The sequence below is a fragment of the Streptopelia decaocto genome (genome assembly GCF_964273445.1).
Source record: "Streptopelia decaocto genome assembly, chromosome: 2".
Lineage (NCBI taxonomy): Eukaryota > Metazoa > Chordata > Aves > Columbiformes > Columbidae > Streptopelia > Streptopelia decaocto.
The window spans coordinates 70,849,587-70,872,006 of record NC_138655.1 but is presented as its reverse complement, the minus strand read 5'-3'; the positions used below and the strand labels follow the sequence as shown (position 1 = coordinate 70,872,006).

The 22,420-nt window shown below is 37.1% G+C and overlaps 1 long non-coding RNA gene across 1 annotated transcript; it reads right to left on the bottom strand.

Annotated features, from left to right (window-relative positions):
• Nucleotides 1–5,896: 5,896 nt before the first annotated feature.
• LOC309436054 lies at nt 5,897–22,380 on the bottom strand. The gene is made up of 3 exons (XR_014183274.1): nt 22,254–22,380; nt 7,008–7,055; nt 5,897–6,017 (listed from the first exon to the last, which is right to left on the bottom strand). It is a non-coding gene; the product is annotated as an uncharacterized lncRNA (long non-coding RNA).
• Nucleotides 22,381–22,420: the final 40 nt, after the last annotated feature.

Genomic DNA, 22,420 nt, shown 5'->3' with positions numbered 1-22,420 from the left:
GCAAGAAGAAACCATAACAAAAGACTGTCGGACCTGTCATCTTTATGATATATCAGACTGGATGCTCAAAATCCTTATACACCTTAGCACATTTCTGCCTGTGAGAAAAAAGGTAAGGATTTAGAAAGAATTTAGGAACCCTCATCTTGCAGAATACAGTAATCCTATTAACTTTGAAAATGCACACCTACACTCTTTTTCATCTAAAACCATTAACAGACCTGATAGTGTTAACGTAAAATAGAGAACATCTATTTCATCATTTTAACCCTTTTAATTCTTATTAAATTTAAAACAATTAATGACTCAGAATTATGAAGTAATTTTAAAATAATCTTAAAATAAATTATTCCTGAAGTTTCTGTCTTTTTTTTTTTTAAGTAAATAATTGCACTGAGCCAACATACAGTCAACTTTTTAATATGTGACTTATGGCATAACAATTCACACATTTGTGCATTTAATGGTACTTGAATTCTAGGCTTATACTTCACCAGAATAAGTGTTCTATTGCATCATAATTCTAGTTCTGAAAACCACCATATGGGGGGACCAAATGTCGACATTTTTTAGGATCTACACTTTCTGAAATTAAAGATCCCAACACACGATTTTGAAACACTTGGTCACAGACAGGATTACTCAGAAAGCACTGGAAAAATGTTACAAAAAATATAATCTTTTGTCATAAAAACCAACCAACCAACCAACCAACCAACCAACCAACAAACAAACAAACAAAGCTACTCAGTTTGCAAGTAAAATTCAGTGTGTCAATGAAAAAATGATCCATCAACCTAGCCACCACTCTTCCTTCAAATAAAGATACTGCATGCGAATTTAAGATAAAACACCACAGCAAATTCTTTAGGTGTTTTTACATTCCTGTAATTTTGGAAAACATTCAAATTATACATATCTTTATGTAGGACAATATTTTCACACTGAGCAAGTGTTCATTCTTCTCCTCAAATATTACAGCAGACTGTCTTCCTCACTCCTTTCACAATATATGGAACTAATGGATCTTTTTGTGTATGTGTAAATTTCTACCCAAAATCATAAAGAGCCTATAGGTTTTAATTTAACGTCCTGCTTTTCTTAAAGCCTTTCTTTTCCTCTCTTGGTGTCCTACAATCTAAATTGTATGTCATCTTTTTAATGTGGGCTCATCAGAAACTGCCAAGACATGACAACAAACCTTTATTAATAGCACCAAGAGACAGAATAAGCAGCAAGGTAGAGGTGGAGAGGAGGTGGCAGCAGACAGATGGACAGCTGCGAACAGTATCTAGCGGCTCTTGCTGAGACAACCATGACCCACTTGATTGCTCTATTCTATGCACATAATGCATTTGCAATGTCTGCATTCAGCAGCTGTGTCACCAAGAAAAAAGTAGTTGATCTGAAGTATATCTCTGTTCTCCTTAACATACACAACAAGAAGTAACATACCTACATTGCACCAGCAAATGCAGGAAGAATTTGGCCTGTTACAATTGCCAAAACTAGAAATACTCCCACACAACAAGCTTCTTTACCCTTGTCACCTGTTCCTTGTGCAGTTTGTCAAATTGAAAGAATGTTGTGCTCCTCTACTAAAAAGCTCAGATTATGGTAGTGTCCTAAATTGTTTATGTAGGACTATGCAAATGCATCTGTTTGCATATCTGGAGCTGTACCAGTACCCATTTAAGAAGAAATGTAAGAAAAAAAGTCCAATATGTTTGTTATTAGGACTTATTATACAAGGCAAACCAGTAAGAAACATGGTGAGTGAAGCTTACAAGAATACAATTCTATAAAACAGTTACTAAATAATGACATAAGTCATACATTTTGATTTCCACTTAAAGTAAAAAACAGCCTTCTATGAGAAAGAAATGATTCATGGAAATGTCAATGCAGCCATTTCCAACAGCAAAAAAAAAAAAAAAAAAAATCTACATCCTTTAATTTAAAGTATTACAGCACACTGGGTTACAGAGAAGGTTTAAATTTCCTCTTCTCCAATACATACATTTCCTCTCCTCCATATAAATTACATCTTTATTGTGGGGTAGGTTACAAGACCAAACAGTCTGTTTCTTCCTATTCCTGGAGAGGAAGGACAGGGTACTACTTATACAAAAAAAAATATCAAAGATAACGTCTATATTTACTTAAACGTATCAAACCTATCTCCTTCCAAGATCCAGTTTTCACTTCAGCACATCTCTACTGGCAGCATTTGCTGTAGGCTGAATGTTTTGGAGAGCCATCATGAAAAAAATAGCTTATTTTAAAAATCCAATAACTTAAATACAAAAATCCGAGCAGTCATTTCACAGGAAAACTCTAATTGTCTATCTGTGGGACAAAGATTAGAAGTTTGTGAAAGACAGCATCCACCTTACGCAAAGCACATGCTATCTAACAATGATTCTCTGTCTTCACATAATAAATAACAGAAAACCTGTATTTTGCATACACTGAGTGCAGGTTTTTTTCCTGAAGACTTGGTTTTTAGGGTTTGGAAGCTGCCTTGTCCAAACAACACATATCAATAAAGTAGTATACCCTATAGCTAATGCCAGCAATTTTGCTCTGCAACTTCCTACCATGACTTGTTTTAAAGGCAGGCAAAAAGCTACAGAAATTATTAATCAGTGTTGTTGATGCCCCCTCTCTGATGATCTCCTCTGGCACAGGGGGAAACAACCTGCCTCAGCAGGGAGGGGGGCAGAGGGGCAAGAAGGCAAACTGGGGTGTGCATGAAGAGCCTGGAACTGTCAGAGCAGCAACACTTGGTAAAAAGAAACAGTAAACAGGAAAAGAACAAAGGTCCAGGGGCATCGGGAGGGATAAGCAGGTAGCAGAACATACTAACTCAGGAGGGGCTTTCTCTGACACCAGCATTGACCTTCTGTTGAGCAGCAACAGTTGTTACAAGATGGGTTCTGACTGAAACCACATACATCCTGATATAGACTGAACTGCCATTTTTTTATGATAAAATATCTACTTAGTCACAGAATACATGCAATCAAGAATGCAAGTTTATTTCTTTATATCCTATATTTAAATTGGAGCCCACTGGAAATAGAAAATCTCCTTTGCTGATCATTTACCTTTGCTGTAGACAGAAGATTTTCTACACAGCTTTGTATGACAAACAAAATGAAAAATAAAATGCCTTTTTAGATGATCAGACTTGTTTGCATGCTGTTCTCTGTAAGGCATTACAGTAGCCACTGCCACACCAGCAACCTGCAGCAGCAATGGGAAAGGAAACTGAAATTCAAGCAGTGAGGAAAACTCCTTGTGTCTTTCAATCCCTTCATTAAGAAAGGCTGAGACAGCCTAGAACAATGGATCTAATAAAAAACAGAATCTGTGGAGAAAACTTGAAGTCAAGTGGAGGTACCTGAGAGCACTCACTGTGGCTTTCGAGACTGATTAATTTGTTTCCACTTTCCATGCCTACAATATAAATAAATTGCAAAAGAAATAAATTCACAAGACAACCAATTTCCATTTCTGTTGATTGTTCTACAGATTCTATTCTCAAGCTGTAGACTGATATGCATGGGTGATGATGGGAAATAAGGAAAATAAATAGAGACAATACTTCTTGAACAAATCCTAATGCAAAATTGGAGAAGATATATGGTGTATACCTATCCTCTCTGAATATACAGTACATTTTCATAACATCTCAGACAGCTGGTCCTACACTATGTTATATTTTCTTACAGTTTCTCAAGGTAGTGAAAGGTGCTACATATCCAAAAATAAAATAAATAAATAAAAAAACAAACAAAACAAAACAAACAACGAAAAAACCCAAACAACGAAAATTATTCAGTCTGTATTAACTTTATTAACTTCTAAAGTTTAAGCAATTTTGGTTTGTTACTGCACAGGTTTCACTTTTCATGTCCGATTCCCAACGTTGTTTCATTTATATTTTCAAAACCCAAAAGGATGGCATCTGTTGCTTTCCACTGAGAAGTCTTCCAATCATTGCAATATCAGCTTTAGTAAACCACATACTCACAGGCTTTCCCCTTCCACAGTAAAATGATATTGAAACCTTATGGCACGATGAGGACACGTGGGAGACACAAATCAGTCTCAACTTTTCCACATCACAGGATTTCTGATAAAACAAATGATACATCTTTTTTTAAGCTAGGCTGTCAGTTTGGAATTGCATCTTCATGTTTGTTTGTTTGTTTGTTTTTCCTGAATAAAAGTGTAAGCCTCCTGCAGTTTTCCATTTTTCTCATTCATTGTGGCAAAGGAAATTTTTTTGTTTACTTTTCAGTTATATTTATATATTTCTCTCTATCCTCAACCTTATCCTCCTCCTGTCTTACTTCCCTGCCACTTTTCCTCGTGGCCTCTATGCAAAAGAAGCAACTTTTTCCTCCTGCAGTGGATCTTGTTGTGCAGAGATAAGCAAGTGTGTCTATGAGACAAGAAAAATAAATGTTTTAGTGGATGAGTTCCATTATCTGCCAAATGGTCCTTGAAAGTTAATGAGGATTCTCAGGCTGGTTCTTTCTTGTTACATGTAAAATCATCTATAGAATTTTTATACTGTTCAAAAATAAATTTGATTTTGCAGCCTGCCTTCTTCTGCTTCCTGAATTAAGTTTACAGAAAATCCAGTTGCTTCTTTTCCACTGTAGTAAATAGCCACTTTAAGCCTTATAAAAATCAGTTTTTTGTCTTTATTGAAATAAACTATGGTAAGTTATTTCCTTTACATTCTGATGTACCAAATCAGTTAGAGAAAGCATGAATACATATCTATCTTCCTTTAGATCAGAAGTAATGTGAACACTGTTCCAAATAATCACAGGTGACTTATTCTCATGCATAGTCTCTTCTTTTTCACTAATTAAACATGCTCTACTATGTACAGACTGACAATGAGCTTGTTGCCCAGACCATGTGCAGATAGCTTTTGGTAATCTGCAAGGATGGAAACTCTACAACATGCCTGGGCAATCTTTGCCTCAAACTGAAAAAGTGTTTCTCGTTGTTCAGAAGGAGCCTCCTGTGTTTCACCTTGTGCCTGTTGCCTCTGGTCCTGTTCCTGGACACCCACTAAAAAGAGTCTGGCTCCATCCTCCTTGCATGCTCTCTCCAGGTATTTATTAATAAAATTCCACCTGATATGCTCCAGTCCCTTAATCATCTTCATGGCCTTCTCTGGACTCTCTCCAGTACATCCATGTCTCTCTTGTAGTGGGGGAGTTTGGTACTGGACCCAGCACTCCAGGTGTGAGCTCACCAGGACTGAGCAAAGGGAACGGATCACTTCCCTCCACTTGCTGGCAACACTCCTCCCCATGCAGCCTAGGATACCATGTAAGGGCACATTACAGGGTCTTGACCAAGTTTGTGTCCACCAGGATCCTAAGGTCCATTTCTACAAAGCTCTTTTCCAGCCAGCCAGCCCCAGCATATACTGGTATCTGGGATTATGCCTCCTAAATTGCAGCACTACCCAGCACAGTAACCTAGTAATGATACAGGTTGGAAACAATTACTGTCTTCTATTAATAAATACAAATATTTATTTTCATGTGTGTATATATGTATATAACATTTATTACTTATTTTATTTTAAATATATGTAATGTGCACATATAAATATTGTATAAATTAAACAACTTATAGTTCTTACAGATGCAAGAACTTATGCCTGCAGATAAAGATATGTATAAAAGGCAGAGAAGAATAGACACAACTGCTCCCAATGAAAATGTATTTTTATTAATAATTTCTTAACTTTAATTATATTTGATCCACTCTGACACCAAAGAGAAATGAACTCCAGAAATATTTTTTAACAAAGCAAAGAAAACCTTCATTTTATGAGGGTGTGATTAACAGTACACAGAGGCAGTGGAACTCCACTTGACACAATGGTACCTTGCTTTCACTTCAGTGGCAGGCAGACCTTCATAGAGGATTCCCAGAAGCCTTCCCAGCAGCACATCACAGTTTTATCACGATTTCAGCTGAGAATAAAGGAATCACTTTAGTATTTTTTATATAGGATGCAACATATACTTCACATGAACACTAATGTAAGCATCCCCTCAGTGTCATGGGTGAGGCTGGTCTGTATTTTTTTGTTCTGTATTTATCATTCATATAGCAAGATGATATAATTTGCCTGAAGCTAGACCGGAGTTAAACTCAGATTCTGGCATTCCTACTTCTTTGGTCAGTTTCCAAATCACATCCTCAGGTAGCAAATGTGAAATCAAAATCAAGGATGTATTTTGTTCATCATAAGGTTGCCTTTTTGTTGTTGTTGTTGTTTTCAGGCTTCCATCTCCTCACTACTCTTGCAAAATATAACAAGATTACAAGAATGCCTTCCCTGGATAATTGCTCTAAGCCATCGAGTCACATGCCCTATCCCAGCAACAGCTAGGACCAAAAACTTCAAGAAAAGCATAGAAAGTGTACAGCACACAGTGATATATATTCCTGCATGTACTCTCTCAACTTTCAGCAACAGGGTTCTCGCAAGCCAGAGGTGACATCTTGGTGTTAATGTCTTCTTTTTCATGTGTCTTTATTACTCTGCATCTTTCACATACTCCATTTCTTTCTCCTCTTTTCATAATTTCCTTCCTTTCCCCACCCCCATTATCATACTCCTCCTTCTTTCCAGTTCACTAAAAGTGAAATATCTGAAACAGCTTTACTCCTGTATCCTTTACTACATCTCTCTTAAGACAAGGGTCTTATACTTCATACAGCCCATTGTATCCCATGTTCTACAATCAAGGGGAGTAAGAGCATCAGCACTTTTTCCCCGTTTACTTAAAAGGAACTCTCAGTTTACACCAGTTGTCATGCCTCTTGACAGGCTATATTGGGATGGGACAGGTGATGTCCACAATTTGTTTGGAACTGTGAGCGTATGAAAGTTTTAACAGACTTCAGAGCCATTTCAACATCTCTAGTTCAGCCAATTGGATTCCCATGTTTCTTACCTTCATCCCTTCAGTAAAATAGATAGCAGCATGTCCAACACAATCAATCTTTTGACAAATAAAAGAAAAAAAAAAGTGAGAAAAAGGACATTTCTAATAACTTTTAAAAAGCATTTACTTCCCCCTTTCCTGATAGCCCTGTTCCAGCAATCATTTCTCAACTTTTCCTTGGTATTTAGCTCAAAATTTTTCTCACGCTCATATTAAATATGCCATTTTTACCAAAGAAACAAAAAATTTACTCGCATAAAATATTTAAAATCCATTCTTCCGTGAAAGGGCAGTTACTGCTTTAACGAGGACCACTGCCGTTCCATTATGTTTTTCTTCCTTTTGTAATCTAAATGCTGGTAGAAATTTAATTCCAAGCAGAATGCTGCCTACCCCAAAAACTGTAAAGTTTCTGTGATGCTTAAACATTCACAAATACTTTCCCAAAATGTGTAACTGTACTAACAGCAAGGTGAATTTCAGTAACAAGGCAAAATTATCCATTTAAACAAAAGTATTTCATTCTGCTCCATTACACAGACACACCACGTTATTATGCATGAAATGTTCAGCAGATTATCACTTATTGTAGAAGGAAGAGACTACCATATGGTCACAATCTATCCAAAAGCACATGGCAAACCCTCAGGATTTACATGTTGGTTTGTCCAATGCACTGTTTTCTTACCTCATGCAAAGGAACATTACTGCAACAGATGACTCATTCTTGCATCAAATGAGGTAATAATCTTGTAAATGGTTGTTTTCTTAAAGCGAGCATTAGCTCAAACTTACGCATGCGTGACTTATTCTTTCACTACTAAATTATGACAATATAGTATTTGTATGTAAAGTACAGCTATAATCATTAGAGTGTAATAGTCTAATGTGGAAAAGATTTTAGACACAAGGTATTATTTAGACTGAGCCAGCCATATGTGTCATTTCTGTGTTTTAAAAAACCCCACAAAGTTATTCTAGGACTACATCCTGGATGTTGCCGCAAATTCTGTCTGTGCAGTTGAATGAACAATAGGAGGATTTACTACATACAAATAAGTATGGTTTATACCTGAAAACTCTTACTCACATCATCCAACTGAAGGCCCTACAACTGGAGAACATTTTATTTCCGTTAAAGTGAACATAAACCCACTGCAAATCCTGGATTCAGATCTACATACCTAGCTTAATTAAATCTAAGATCAGATCTAGGTCTTTGACTAACCAGTACAAAAGGCTGTAGCACAGACTCAGAGTAGGATGTGTTTTTCAGATAAAACTGCAACCTAAAATTTACCAGACATATCTTCAGAGGAAATTCTCAGCTCTCACTGACTTCATTGGGTGTTGAAGGTTTCCATTCATTTTGTCAGTGAAGCATTTGATATTAAGTGTTTTGAAGTGTTTTCTGAGATTTACCATCTCACATGGTTAGGCCTCTGCTAAATCCAGCACTCTCTATTATTATGAAAAAAAGCCAGAAAACAACTACTGAAAGTCAGAATTCGTACTTTTTGTACCTAAACATCTAAGATGACATACAATAGATGATAATTTACTGCCGAAGATCTCAAGGAGCAACACGTCACACAGAAAAAGTCCTTAAATAGGTCTCTCTTAAATCAGCTGTGATACTCTCAATTCAGAAATTCTCAAATTCAGAATGAAACAACTGAATTATAAACAGCAAACAAAAAAAGTCAAATTTAAAAAATAAAAAACAAACATACACATAAAAGGAAAAATCTCCTCTGAATATGGAATTTTCATCTCTATCTGAATGGTTAACACTTCAGCACATACATTACACTGTTTTTTCAAATTGAAAATACTTAGTCCTGGCTTGAATCCCACGGTGTCTATTCTCTCATTGATGGAGGGCCAACAAATGCCATAACTTTTTTTTTATTTTTTGATGGAGAATAGATTTATCAGCCATCTGCTTCAGTCATGCTATTTTGCACAGAAAGAATACAAAAAACATTACTCTCAGACTATTCCTATTATTTCCAGTTAATTATACAAGGCATTGCTCTCCGGGTTTTTAAAAAACTCAGTATGTCTGCACTTGATTTCCATAATTAAATCTCCTTGGAACCTTCCTTCCAAAGGACAAAGATAGCTGGGAAAGACAAAAGAATAGAAGTCATAAGCAAGATTTTTGCCTCTCCAGTCCTTTGAGCTACATAAGCATGACACTGATACTTGCAGGGGGATGAGATCCCACAGACCAGTGTCATTCTGCAGTCTTAGTACCTGCAAAAACTCACCAGGAGCTGCTGGCAAAGGCATGATACAACTGACCATCTCTTCCCCTCAAAACAGTGACATCCACAATCCTTTTCCCAGTGCCACAAACACTGATTGTCACTGCAATTCCCAAACTAGTCACATCTCTAAGGCCAGAAGGAAATCCCAGCCTCCTCCACCTGCACAGAAGCCAAAGCAAATTTGCTCTGGTCCTTATCTCCCCATTTTTTTCCTACATTCCAGTGCCACTGTGAAGACCCTGCCTCTGTCACTGCCTTACACTGCCCACCTAGGAAAACAGCAGCACTGCTCCATCTAAATGTAAACGAGCTTGAGCAAATCTGTTCTGCCGTACCTGTATCATTGTTATCAGACTGCTCTCTGTTATGTGACAGATGTAATTCGCAGATATAGGCAGAAAACATCCACATCATCGTGTTGTCGAATTTGTTCTTGACTTTACTGTCACGGGTTTTGTCATACTGAAATCTCTTATTCTGTGTAGCAAAGCAAAAGGATGGACTTCAGCATGTTGGATACAAACCTGCTCTGTAATAACATCCAACATAGCTAATTGTCTTATTTTTGCACGCATACCTACTTAACCCACACATTAATAATACTGATTAACTAATTAGTGGACTTGTTTGGCTGGGGCATCAGACCAACCCCACATACCAGAAAAGAGTCGCTCATAAGTAGCAGCCATTACCAACACCACTGCCATACAAATGGAAAGAAAAATCTGTGTGCAAGAAACATCAAGACAAAACTGAACTAAGCTGTAGTAATATCTTAGTTCAGAGTACCAGTGGAAATTTAAAACAAATTGCTTGCTGTCCCCACTTACAGTGCGTTGGTTCAGCACACTGGAAGGATTGCATGAGCACAGATTCCCTCTACATGAAATCAAACCAGAATCTCTGCTTCAGGAGTATGCAAACCACTATCTATTCCCTAATATCAAATCAAATATGTCATGATTACATACATGATGACTTTCAGTCCAGAAAATGAGATTAAGTCCAGACCAAAGAAAAACCCTGAGTAGTGTATACCACAGATATAGGGACCTCAGCCTCAGTTCACTGATGCTCTCCTATCAGCACAGAATTACATGCTGATGTAAACACAACCAAAGCCTCCTAACCTTCTGGCCAATAGCCTGATGAGTCTGAGCCTAGCAGATGCAATGCAGCTGTCAAAGATTATCCATAAAAAATCCAGCCAAAGATCTGTCTAGCCCTGTACTCTAGCTCCAACAACAGTCAGAAGATGCCTAGTAAAGGGTTTGGGAACAAAGAAAGGAAGCAGGTATTATTTCCTACCAATACTTTCCAATTTGCAGCTCAGTGAAATCTTGAGCTAGAAGCACTGTGTTTGACAGCATGGGAAGTATTCTTCTAAATTCTTTCTTTTTAGGAAATTATCTATGATTTTTTCACAAATCCTAAATATCCACAACCAGCAAAAAAAAAAAAATATCTACTTACAAACTATGTGCAAGTTAAAAAAACACTACCCTTGATTTTTTATGAACATTACACCTGAATCATCTGACTCACCCTATCCTTTCTATGTGTAGCTTTTTTTCCTCTCTATGACCTTTATGGTTTTATTAACCTTTACTATATAGGTCCTTTAGTTTTCTTCAAGAAATAGATAGCTGGAAATTTCAAAGCACTGAGAAACACCACAATAAAGAAAAAGGAAACACATAGAACTGTGAGATACCTGAGCTGACACAGATGCTGTCAGCTCCCAGACACCTCCTGGGTGTGAGAATGAGTTTTCTGTCAACAGTAAAAGCTGTTATGCTGCCATGGTTTATATCACAAATGCAGTTTTTACTTCTTGGTTTCCCAGCCACAAGAGAGACTACAGAATTTCCCAGCTTCAGATTGAATCCATTGTCATTCACAGGGCGATGTTAACCTGCCACGTTGAGGTAAAACTCTCAGCTACATCTGCAGACAGTTTTGTATATATACATATACATATATATATATTTTTATATATATATGTTTGGGGGGGGGGAGTTAGTCTTTTTTTTTCTTTTTTTGTCTTCCTATGAGTCCCAGCAGATTGGCTTCACTAAGACCCTTGACCAGAAAACTCTGATTTAGAATGATTTTGAAGTGCATAGCATTAGAGAAAACAATGTGGAAAGCAGGCAGAAGAGAGTGAACATAAAATTTATTTGCAGTTTACACCTAGAATCAGTCAATACTTCTAAAATCTCTTCTTTAATTTGCCCATTTTTTCACATCCTATGGATGACTGTATATCGTCAAGAAATGTTGTTACTTTTGTAATTTGATTCTCTCTCCAAATCATTAATAAAAATATTGAACACCAATGTTCTCAAGCCTATCTCAAGGGAACCCACTTCACATACTGTTGCTTTTGCTTTCACTTTGGTGAGACACGTAAGCAGTCTGCTCAGTTTAGGTTCCCTTTTAACCACCCAGCATCAGGCACTCTCGCTGCTTCTGCCTACCAGGCTACAATTGTTATTAGCAAATTCCCAACAATTTTTCAAGGCCTGGCAGTGACCGCAAGGCTTTTGGAATGCTGTGTAGCCTGGGGGTTTGAAATTTCATCTGGAATATACATGAGAATTCTTCTCTACACTCAATTTGCACAGAATAGAGTTCTCTCTTCACTAAAGTGGCATTTGAACACCGTTGTGGAATGTGTCCAAGTGGCCTTTCTTCTCTTTTTTTTTTTTTCCTCAAAGTTGAGATTCATTTTTTATTTCTTTGGCCTTGAATATGATGAAGATAAAGACACTGGCAAATGAGAAAATCTCTCCAACACATAGCAGGCTGGGAACTGGTATACTGTAAAAATAACAGGAAAAAAAATCCAAGGCGTTTGAGGGTTATGGGGTTTTCTAAGGCTTGTTTATTAGTTTCCAAGCAAGAAGGTACACTTCCAAAGAACTGTGTCTCTACTAAAGATCAAATTGTTGAAGAAAAAATGTACCGACATGTTTAAAATATCAAAAAATCATCTCTGTAGATAAAGGAAGACAGCAACAATAGCTTGAACTGACCTGATGTTTCCAAAGAAATAAAGGTTCTTGTGAGGTCTAAAGTAGCCTTTGTCATGGTTTAGTTTTGAAAACTGCTGTGATAAGACTTTTGGATCCACTGACGTTCTTCTGCTTCACTGGTTTCACCATAATCTCTAGACAGATCTGGTCAAAAGAGTTTTATCTGCTGTCAGCTGTCTTCTCTCTCTCCCTCCATTGCACTTCTAGGATTCAAATAAGCTATAAGAGGCCTTTGTGAGGACATACTGTGATTTGTCTAACACTTACCTAGGTAGCTGCATGACCAGAACACAATAATGCATCTCACTTTTACAGCCTCTGAGGATAATAGCAAAGTGTTAACTCCACATGAGACAGGAACTGAGAAACTAGGCACAAGACAGGAGGTGGAAAGAACGCAGCCTTATCCCCACACTCCTAGTTAAGCTAATAGCCAAATAAAATAAAATAACATACAATAAAAATAAAATATCTAAAAAACAGTTAAGCCAGTGGAAAATAACAAAGACAATTCAGTTCAATTTTTAAAGTCATCTTCAGGGAGAAATACTAATGGGTGCAAAAGCACTCACTGCTCTTTACAGCTGTGTGATAAGATCCCTTTATTAGGTAATGGGCTAAAACAAACCCTCTGAACACAAATAATTGTAAACTCATTGGGAAGAATTAATGGAAGGGAACACTAGGTCCTCAGTGCAAGGTAGTCAAGGAATAAATGCATGCAGACAATGCTATCTTGCACACAAAGTGAAATTAAATATTTACATATTCTGATAAATTACTCTTTCAAAAACTAAGCTGTGTGCTGAAGGTCAAAGTTTCTACACAAGGCAAGACATAGCTGTCACGTCAAACAATTCACTTAGTCTGATACAATTTGGTTATTTGGTTATTTAGTTATTTATCATCTATGATCTAGCATTTAATTAACTTCTATTAAAAATCTAGCTCAAAGGTTAAAAAACAATTCTGTTCTCAAGAGACAGCATGTAGAGAAAACACAGTCTCAGAGTGAGCCCTGGAAGTGACACCAGTTTCACAGATCCAACCATTACAGTTGGTCTGACGCTTCTGGAAGATGATTTTTCTACATCCACCAGTCCAGTCTGAATTAGCACTGGTACAGAGCCTGTTGCCCTGGGACTGAGACAGAAGAAAAGGACGAGAGCTAAAGCCTCACCTGTTTCTTACTTGTAGCAGGAAAACTGGTCAGCATTTGGGTCATTATGAGAGTGAAGTCCCTGCTATTTGTGCTGGTATTTAGCAAAGCTACCCAGGAAACACCTTGTGCTATACTCACACTTTATGGATTTGTATAAACACAGATCACAGTCTGGTTCTTATTGGCCCTTATTTCTCTCATTGTTATTACTAATTAAGTAAATTGTTGGACATTTTCTTCCCAGTTTTACCAAACACCACTGAAAATGTTCCTTTTTATTCCACTTGGAGCTAGAGACAGGCTGTATCTCTCGATCTGGGAACATTCAAAGGCTATCTATCTGGCAGTGCACTTTCAGCTACCTTTCATTCATAGCTTTAGTTCAGGCAGACAAAAAGAAAAAACACCCCAGTATGTCGTTTCATAGGGAAGCAATAATGGATTCCCAAATGAAAACAGGGATTCAGAGACTTCAGTTCTTAACATTTTATACATTACTCTCTATAAAATATATTGCCTCTGGAAATACACTACTTGGAGCTATCTCCTTCCTACATATTAGTTTTAGACAACACAATTATCCTGCAAATAACTGTAAGGCTCTGCTACTGCACAGAAACACCCTTGTTAAGACTACATTAACTAAAGTTACCAAAATATTGCCCAAGTACAACATGTAGCTTTCTACAACCGCCACTATGAAGGCTGGACCAGGCCTGTCAGGTGATAGAATTAAAACAGACTAGAAAAGAAATTCCTTAGGGAGTATGTTATCATCAGTTCTTTACAGGAAAAATTAACCCCTGCTGTCTCACCCCCTAGCATCATCTTAATCATTCTACATCATTCTGAAACATGTACAAATGCAGAGTTGAACCTATTTAATCCAATGCATACCACATTTCACTCTAAGAATATTTCCAATTCAGCGCACAAATACTAGCTAGAAGATTTTTGGAAAAAGATACATGGGAGAATGACATATTTCTTAGGAGTGAAAACAGACCCAGTGATCAATTTGGAAACCTTAGTCAAGCAAAACCTCCAGAGGCTTTCAGTGGTGTTTTGCTGCATAGAGACAAAATAGTCTGATCCTAATGTGTGCTGAGCACATCTGTGAAGGTGCTGAGTGCAGCCAATTACAGTCAGCTCGCCTGCCAAAGTCACTCTTGATTTTGATATAGAAAAGGTTGGCTCAGGTCATGTGCATGCCTACTTCCAGTCCAGCTAGGGAATACTTGAACTCATTACTATACCACACATAAAACAAGCTGTTTCAGCATAGCAGCTTTAACTACATGATGCACAGCTCCACACAGCAGTTCTGTTTGCCCAGAAGATCAGCATTAATTCTTCACACCTTCATCTTGTACTCAATTATCACATCTTATTTGTAGGCTTTAGCCTCTGGATTTATATGTTATCATGCTGTAAGCTTTGAAATAACAATGATCTCGTTACTACCTAAATTATATAATTAAATGCACCTTCATACTCTTGTTGCCTTTACTGAGAGCTATGATATTAGTGGCAACTGCACTGCTTACTGAAGGTTGGGTTTGTTGCTTGGTTTGTTGGGTTTTTTTCCTTCCCAAAGTAACTGTTACTTTGGAAAAGCAAAACATAAAATGCAAACAGGTTTGAATACAGCTTTAACAGTGCATGGCATCCAACCCGTTCTAGTTAAACTGCTTAGATATGTGTGTTTGTGTAATGTCTCCTCAGGCAGAGATAGGACTCTGACAGATGGTAAGTCTGACACACAGTTCTGTGAGTAAAAACTCAGTTTGACCAAGAGGAAGGAAAGAAGAAGTGAGGGAGAATAAACTGAAATGCAACTTGTCAGTGATATCTTTTCCCATGTCAAATTAGTTGCTTCATTATTAGGAATCTCTGATTAATTGATTTAAAGCTCATACCCAAGGGTGGACATGTCAGACTCATGTAGGAGTAGTTACATTTATACAGCTCTAAAATTATATTCGGCCCTTTGAAGGCAAACGCAAAACTGATGTGACCCCCAGTGAAAATAAGTTTGACACCTCTGCCCTAGGGTATCCACTCATATTTGCATGGTTTGATGCACATTATTAAAGCTACCTGCCAGCTCTTAATAACAGTGGTTTATTTTAATACAAATCATGAAAACCAGTTGTATGTAAAACAAAATATACTTTTTATAAACTATACAGAAATGTTATAGCTTAATTTTACTAATCAAAGAGGACTCATTTTTCTGTGTTCTCAGAGACCACTGCAATACTCAGCATATACATGTCAACCTGTCAGCAATGTTGGAAGACAACCATCCCTGTAACTGATATCTTCCTCTCTGTGCCACTAGACAGACTACATATTCCACAGCTGCAAATGTTCCCAGATGTCTGGTGTTAATTTATCATGTACCTCAGAGAGACTTTAATGAAATTAGTACCTACCTCCTCAATAGATGAACACCTTCAAAGCACTGCCATCATTTAAGTGATGGCACACTTAAGTCACTTGTTATGAGAGATAATAGCAAATTTAACTTCCTCAAGAACAAAAAGTAGTGTTTCTTTTTTTGTTTGTTTGTTTAATGGCACTTGTCACATAGAGGAGAGCAGAGATTAGTGCAAGTAGCAGCCATGGTATAATCCTAAGTGTTTAAAGAACATTTCCAACATTCAAATGCTTTACAAATCTCATCTAATAATGTCCCCTGCATAGAAGAAAAGAAGCAGCACCATGGATACATAAAAACACTCAAGAATTGTAAGGCAAACAGGCAAAATTATATCACAGACACTAGATTAGGACTGTGAGTCAATATTACCAATTTCCACTACTGTGTTCTACTATTATTTTTCAGTTGGTGGTTTGCAGAATCTAGGGGGTGCTCTATGAAGAAATTCTGACTAATCCATGAAAGAAGACAAAGAAAAGCTGGTTAATTTAGTTCATTCTGTAATGTGGGCAGGTGACAACTCCAGAAGAGACCCCACCTTTCTTGAAAACACCACCAACTGAAACAAAATAAATTGTTCTATGTTTTGAAACTTAACAGTAGCTGTTTTCTATAACAGAAATCTGCAAGAAACATGTGCTTTTCTACACAATTCATTATTCTGTTCTTTTAAAAAAAAAGTGATATGCTCAAACCTAGTAACCTACATTTTCTAGTTACTGTTTATGCGTCAATGCAGTGTATGCAGTGACAGTTTATATACACCATCACAGTAGTGCAAAAACCCTGACATAGAATTACCACTTATTAGTCAAATCTCAAGTCAGTTACATGAGCTGGAGACTAACTTAATCTCATTGTCTGGGTTCATATTTTCTTACTCACCATTTTGAAGTTGAAGGTCATAAGCCACACCCAATTTACTTTGAAATATATAGAATATATACATATATAGAATTAACTCTCTGGCCAGATGATTATACAATAATCACTGGTATAAACCACAACAAAAGTGTAATTTAACTGTAATTGCCAAGGGTTACATTGTACTTACAGTTACTCAGTAATACAGTAGAATTATTACATTATTGGATGCTCATATGTAGATGATTTTACTACTTTCTGGAGAAGATGCTACTGTGCCTTTGTCACTAAACTTTATTTTTCCAGAAACACCCTTTTTCCCAGAGAAAGAGTCTTCAGTCTTTTTTCCATGCCGATTTTGTTGTTACCCATGAAACCAGCCAAACATTAGTAACAAGAATTTTTAGAACTGACCTCAAGATTTTTTTAAGACTATACTGCAATTCATACACTCTAAAAGATAGGAAGAAGGATATTCACAGTGATACTGGAAGAGGACATGGTCTAGAATGAGGGTTTATAGGGAACAGAAGAATGACTGCCTGTGTGACAAGAACAAACAACCAAGATTTCAGAAGGAAGCCAGTGATGGCTCAATTATACATTTGAGTGATCAGAAATGGTCAATATAGGAGAGGCTAAAATAGCCCCACATCCTATACTGTTTGTAAGTAATCAAAGCACTGTGATACTGTGAATCAGTACAATTTTTCAGGGAGTCTGCATTCCCTTTTCATGGCGATGGTCACAACACTGACATGATACAGGCTCTGTTTAATTCTTCTTTCTGTTGTGATGTTCTGACTGGACAAATGAAATAAATAATAGCATGCAAGTATCTGAATTCCTCCTCTTGGTGAGCTGCTCAAAACCAATAGAACAAATGCAGAATGCAAATTAATATGCAGTAATTCTATCAGTTTCTACACATCAAATCTCACATAGAGTAGTTCTCATCATTCACAATTCAGCCAAAACCAGCAATGACTAGCATAATCTGTAATCTCTGTGAAGTAATCTTCACAACAAATATAGTTTAACATAAAAATCCCTTCTCTCCTATAGCAAGTTACAAGTTTGCATTCTGTTTTTATGCCAGATAATTAACTTAGTTGTGAGACATCTAATTGTTCTAAAAATAGGAACAGCTACATGATTAATCAGTGCACATTAAATACAAATAATCTCTTTATAAAGGAGTACTCGCTAATCTAGATTTAATGAGTTACTAGTTACAGCTACATAAAATTAACATAGCCTGAAACAACATACATTATCAGTTATACAGTATGACAACGTGCATTAAAATTTTTCTGACCTGTTTTATGTGGGTGGGTTTCTTCTTTGTGCACAGATAGCTCCAATTTAGTTTTTTTTTTTCCAAAGCACCATCAGTTTTCACAGTTTTTCTTCTTGCTTTTCTACTTATTTAACTGGTAGAACAGAGGTCCATTTTGTATGAATCGGAGTCCCAGAGTTTTGTCCAGAGCATGCTTGGTGTCATTAAGACTAACTTGCAGGCATTAAACAAAACTTTTGCACACCATGCCTTTAGGCCCAGATTACTGGATTTTGGAAAACTCCTGATCTCCTCTATCATTATTGATGGAACAAAGCTATAACAATGATTCTTTAAGAGCAAAGAAATAACAGAGGTTTACTGTTCACTGTGCACATTACTTGTCTTTGTCTATGTTTGAACCTTCCAGCTTTTTACCTAGCTTATCTATTTCAACTATCAGTTGGGGAGGTAGGATGATTTTACTACTAATATTTTTGTACTACAACCATGCATGATGAGCTAAAGACTTCTCAGGATCCCAGTTACTAATACCGCATATATAAGTGCTTTGCATGCCTAAAAAGCCTCTACTGCTAAATAGCCGAATGTAGAGTTGGCTTCCATACATCTCTTCCATATACTTTATTGACTCTGACTTTGTATATAAGAACACATTGCACATATAATATGCATCATGTGAGGGTAATACACTAAGGTGGAGTCCAAGATTAACAGTTTTCTTACTTCTATCTATTCCCCATCCCAAAAAGTTCAGGATATTTTTCCAAAACCAATATAACAGAAATACAGAATTCATAAAGGATCACTTTGGTCGCCTTCATTTCAAGACAGGACTGCTTCTACAAATGTTATGGATTCTAATTTTAAATAATGTAAAATATACAAGATGTTTTTATGCCACTGCTTTCCATGCTTAATTTTTGAGCCCAGAAGAATGGTTTGTTACTTAGACTGAACAGTCTTTTAAATTTGAATTATTTTAACTAGCAAGACATCTTCTCTAATTCTTAAATAACCATCTATTTTGCTTGGGATTTAGCCTAATACAGGCGTGGACATCTGATTAGCCAATATGTAATTAACTCATCTAAGCCTTGTAAACCAGTCTTCCAGTTCTTCCTAATCTAAGCATAGTTAGCCACTGATTGCAACTAGATCAAATTAATACATCTTTCAGAAATATATATCATGAGTTATGTTCTTGGAAAATGTGTGATAATATTCACTTTAATTGGATGGGCATCTTGATTTCATGTATGTAGCTGTGTTTAAAGTATTTTAAAGCAAATAAGGTGTTTATGTAAGTCATCACTTTGAGTTCTGGGGTCTGACAGCTTCTAAAATTACAAAATGGAAGTATAACATTTCAGACATAAAAACATTTCATAAAAACAACAATTTCAGACATAAAAATATTCTTGCAAACATGCTTTATGACTTAACTTCAGGAATCACTCTACAAATTCACTTTTACTGTCAATTATACTGCTTTTATCTACATGCCAGCAATTGTTTCTGGCCAGTAGACATAGAGTATGACCCAGCATAGCACAAAATCCCTTCAGTCACTCTTCAAAAAATGACCTAGAAGTGAAAGGTTTCCTAATTGTCCCTGAGACATCAAGTTTGCACTGTTGCACTTTTTTTCATTAATACTGCAGCTCTTTTTTGGTCTGCATATTCGTTTAAATGCTAAAGTAATGTATTTCCAATATATATTTTTCAAAACTATATTAGATGGAATAAACTCCAAGCCTGGGTTTTTTTGTTGGTTTGTGGGATTTTTCCTAAGATTTTTAATTGACAAAGAAAACTTTCCATTTTCATAGGCCTACAGATATGACTTAAGTAATACTTGGACACAGGCTCATAAAACTTCTACTGCTCTCTGGCATGCTAGCTTATTAAGCTGTTATTGCTTCTTATACCACATGCACAAAAATACTGAAAGCCACAGACAAAAGTCACCTTCTAACATTATTACCTTAGCCCTCACTAACCATATGCTCTTCAAATAGCATATTTCTTTTGAATTGATTTTCAAATCTTAGCAATGATCATGATAAATAAACAATACAAAGAAGGAATTCTAATTATGAAAGCCATAAGTAAAGAGACTATCACATGCTTAACAGCAAGAGAAGGAAATCTAACACCTGTATTATTACTTTCACTACTGTGATATTAGTCAATTTAATACTGTGGCAAGATAGTTTTAGAAAAAAGTAATTAAAACCACAGTCTACATTCAAGCTAAGGAAAAAATACCATGTCTTTTAAATAAAGAGGAAGCAGATTTGCTTTTGGCAGCAGCCCATATAAGCGGTATATTAAATCTCTTCATTTTTTAAGATGTTATTCCCCTAAAAAGGACCTGTATAATTTTTCTATTAATTACTATCCTAGTACTTTTAATGTCATTTGCTTACAAGCAATAATATTGTGGCAGGTTGACTCTGGCTGCACATCAGGTGCTCACCAAAACCACTCCATCACTGGGAGATAAGGGAGAGAAACACTAAAGAAAGGGTCATGAGTCAAAGACAGGGAGAGAGAGATCATTCACCAATTACCATAATGGGCAAAACAGACTCAATTCATGAAAAATAATTTAGTATATTACCAACCAAAATCAGAGCAGGGTAATGAGAAATAAAATCAAATCTTCAAACACCTTCCCCTCACCCCTCCCTTCTTCCTAGGCTCAACTTCTCTCCCAATTTTCTGTACCTCCTCCCCCTGAGTGATGTAGAGGGATGGGGAATTGAGCATTGTGGTCAGTTCATCACACCTTGCCTCTGCCATTCCTTTCTCCTCAAGGGGAGGACTCCTCACACTCTTTCCCTGCTCCAGCATGGTGTTCCTTCCATGGGAGACAGTCCTACACAAACTTCTCCAATGCAAGTCCTTCCCATGGGCTGCAGTTCTTTCCAAATTGCTCCAGCATGGGTCCCTTCCACAGGAAGTACTTCAGGAACAAACTGTTCCTGTGTGGGTCCCCCAAGAGGTCACAAGTCGTGACAACAAACCTGCTCCAGCCTAGGCTCCTTTCTCCATGAGTCCACAGCTCCTGCCTCCACAGGGTCACAGCCTCCTTTGGGTATCCACCTGCTCTGGCATAAGGTCCTCCATGTGCTGCAGGTTTGTGTCTGCTCCATCATGGACCTCCATGGGCTGCAGGGGGACAGCCAGCCTTACCATGGTCTGCACCATGGGCTGCAGGAGAATCTCTGCTCCGGCACCTGGATCACCTTCTCCCCTTCTTATTCACTGGCCTTGATGTCTGCAGAGTTGTTCTTCTCACTTATCCTCACTCTTCTCTCCAGCTGCAATTATGCAGTTATTTTGGTTTTGGTTCTGTTTTTTTCCCCTTCCTAACTATGGTATCCCAGAGGTGCTACCCGTCTCTGATGGGCTTGGTCTTAGCCAGTGGTGGGACTATCTCCGAGTCAGCTGGCATTGGCTTTATTAAACACAGGGGAAGCTTCTAGCAGCTTCTCACAGAGCCAGCCCTATAGCCCTCTCATTACCAAAACCTTGCCATGCAAACCCAATACAAATACATATAACATTCTTCTATATAATTTCCTATTAAAGAATAGGCATTTTGAAGATACAGTTCCTAAGAAAAAACAGTGCAACTTTTCTTACTAAAACCTGAATCTAGGACAATGATGAAATGATAGCCTTGCCTCACACAATTTTCCAGATGTCATCTTGAGTAACAAAATGCCATTTGGCAATAGCTGCAGATGCTCAGACTATACAGTGGAAAGTTGTGTACAGCACAGAAACCAAGGCCATTGCAAATACCAAAGCTTCTCTTTCTACAAACCTTTGCACACTATCCTCAAATTCATTGCTTAGGGGAGTCAAGTAAAATGTATCTTAACTTTGACACAAAAGCGTTTAGAGACCTTTAAAAAAAATACATTCATCTTTACACACGTCTATTTGTCTATGTATACAGTGGCTGTCACATATCCCAGAGTTCTGTCCTGTGACAGCTAAAACCCAAGCAGACTTTTTCTGTTTTGTACGTAAAAGTGATAAAATGCTATATTAAACACTTCCAAGTAAAATGGAATCATACAAGTCCCTTAAAGAATGAGGTCTGTACGATTCACATCTGAGAGAACCCTTTGCTTCTCCTTTCTCTTTTCTCTTACCTTCCTGAGATGAAAGATCAGTTGAGTCTCTCATTTTCATCTCAGCTCCACCAAAGTCTTCATTTTGTTTTGATTCTCATCAGCAGATATTCTTCCATTTCTCTGCTACCCAGTTCCACAATTTCTCTGCTACCCAATATCCATGTCTGTTTTAATGACCCATTTGG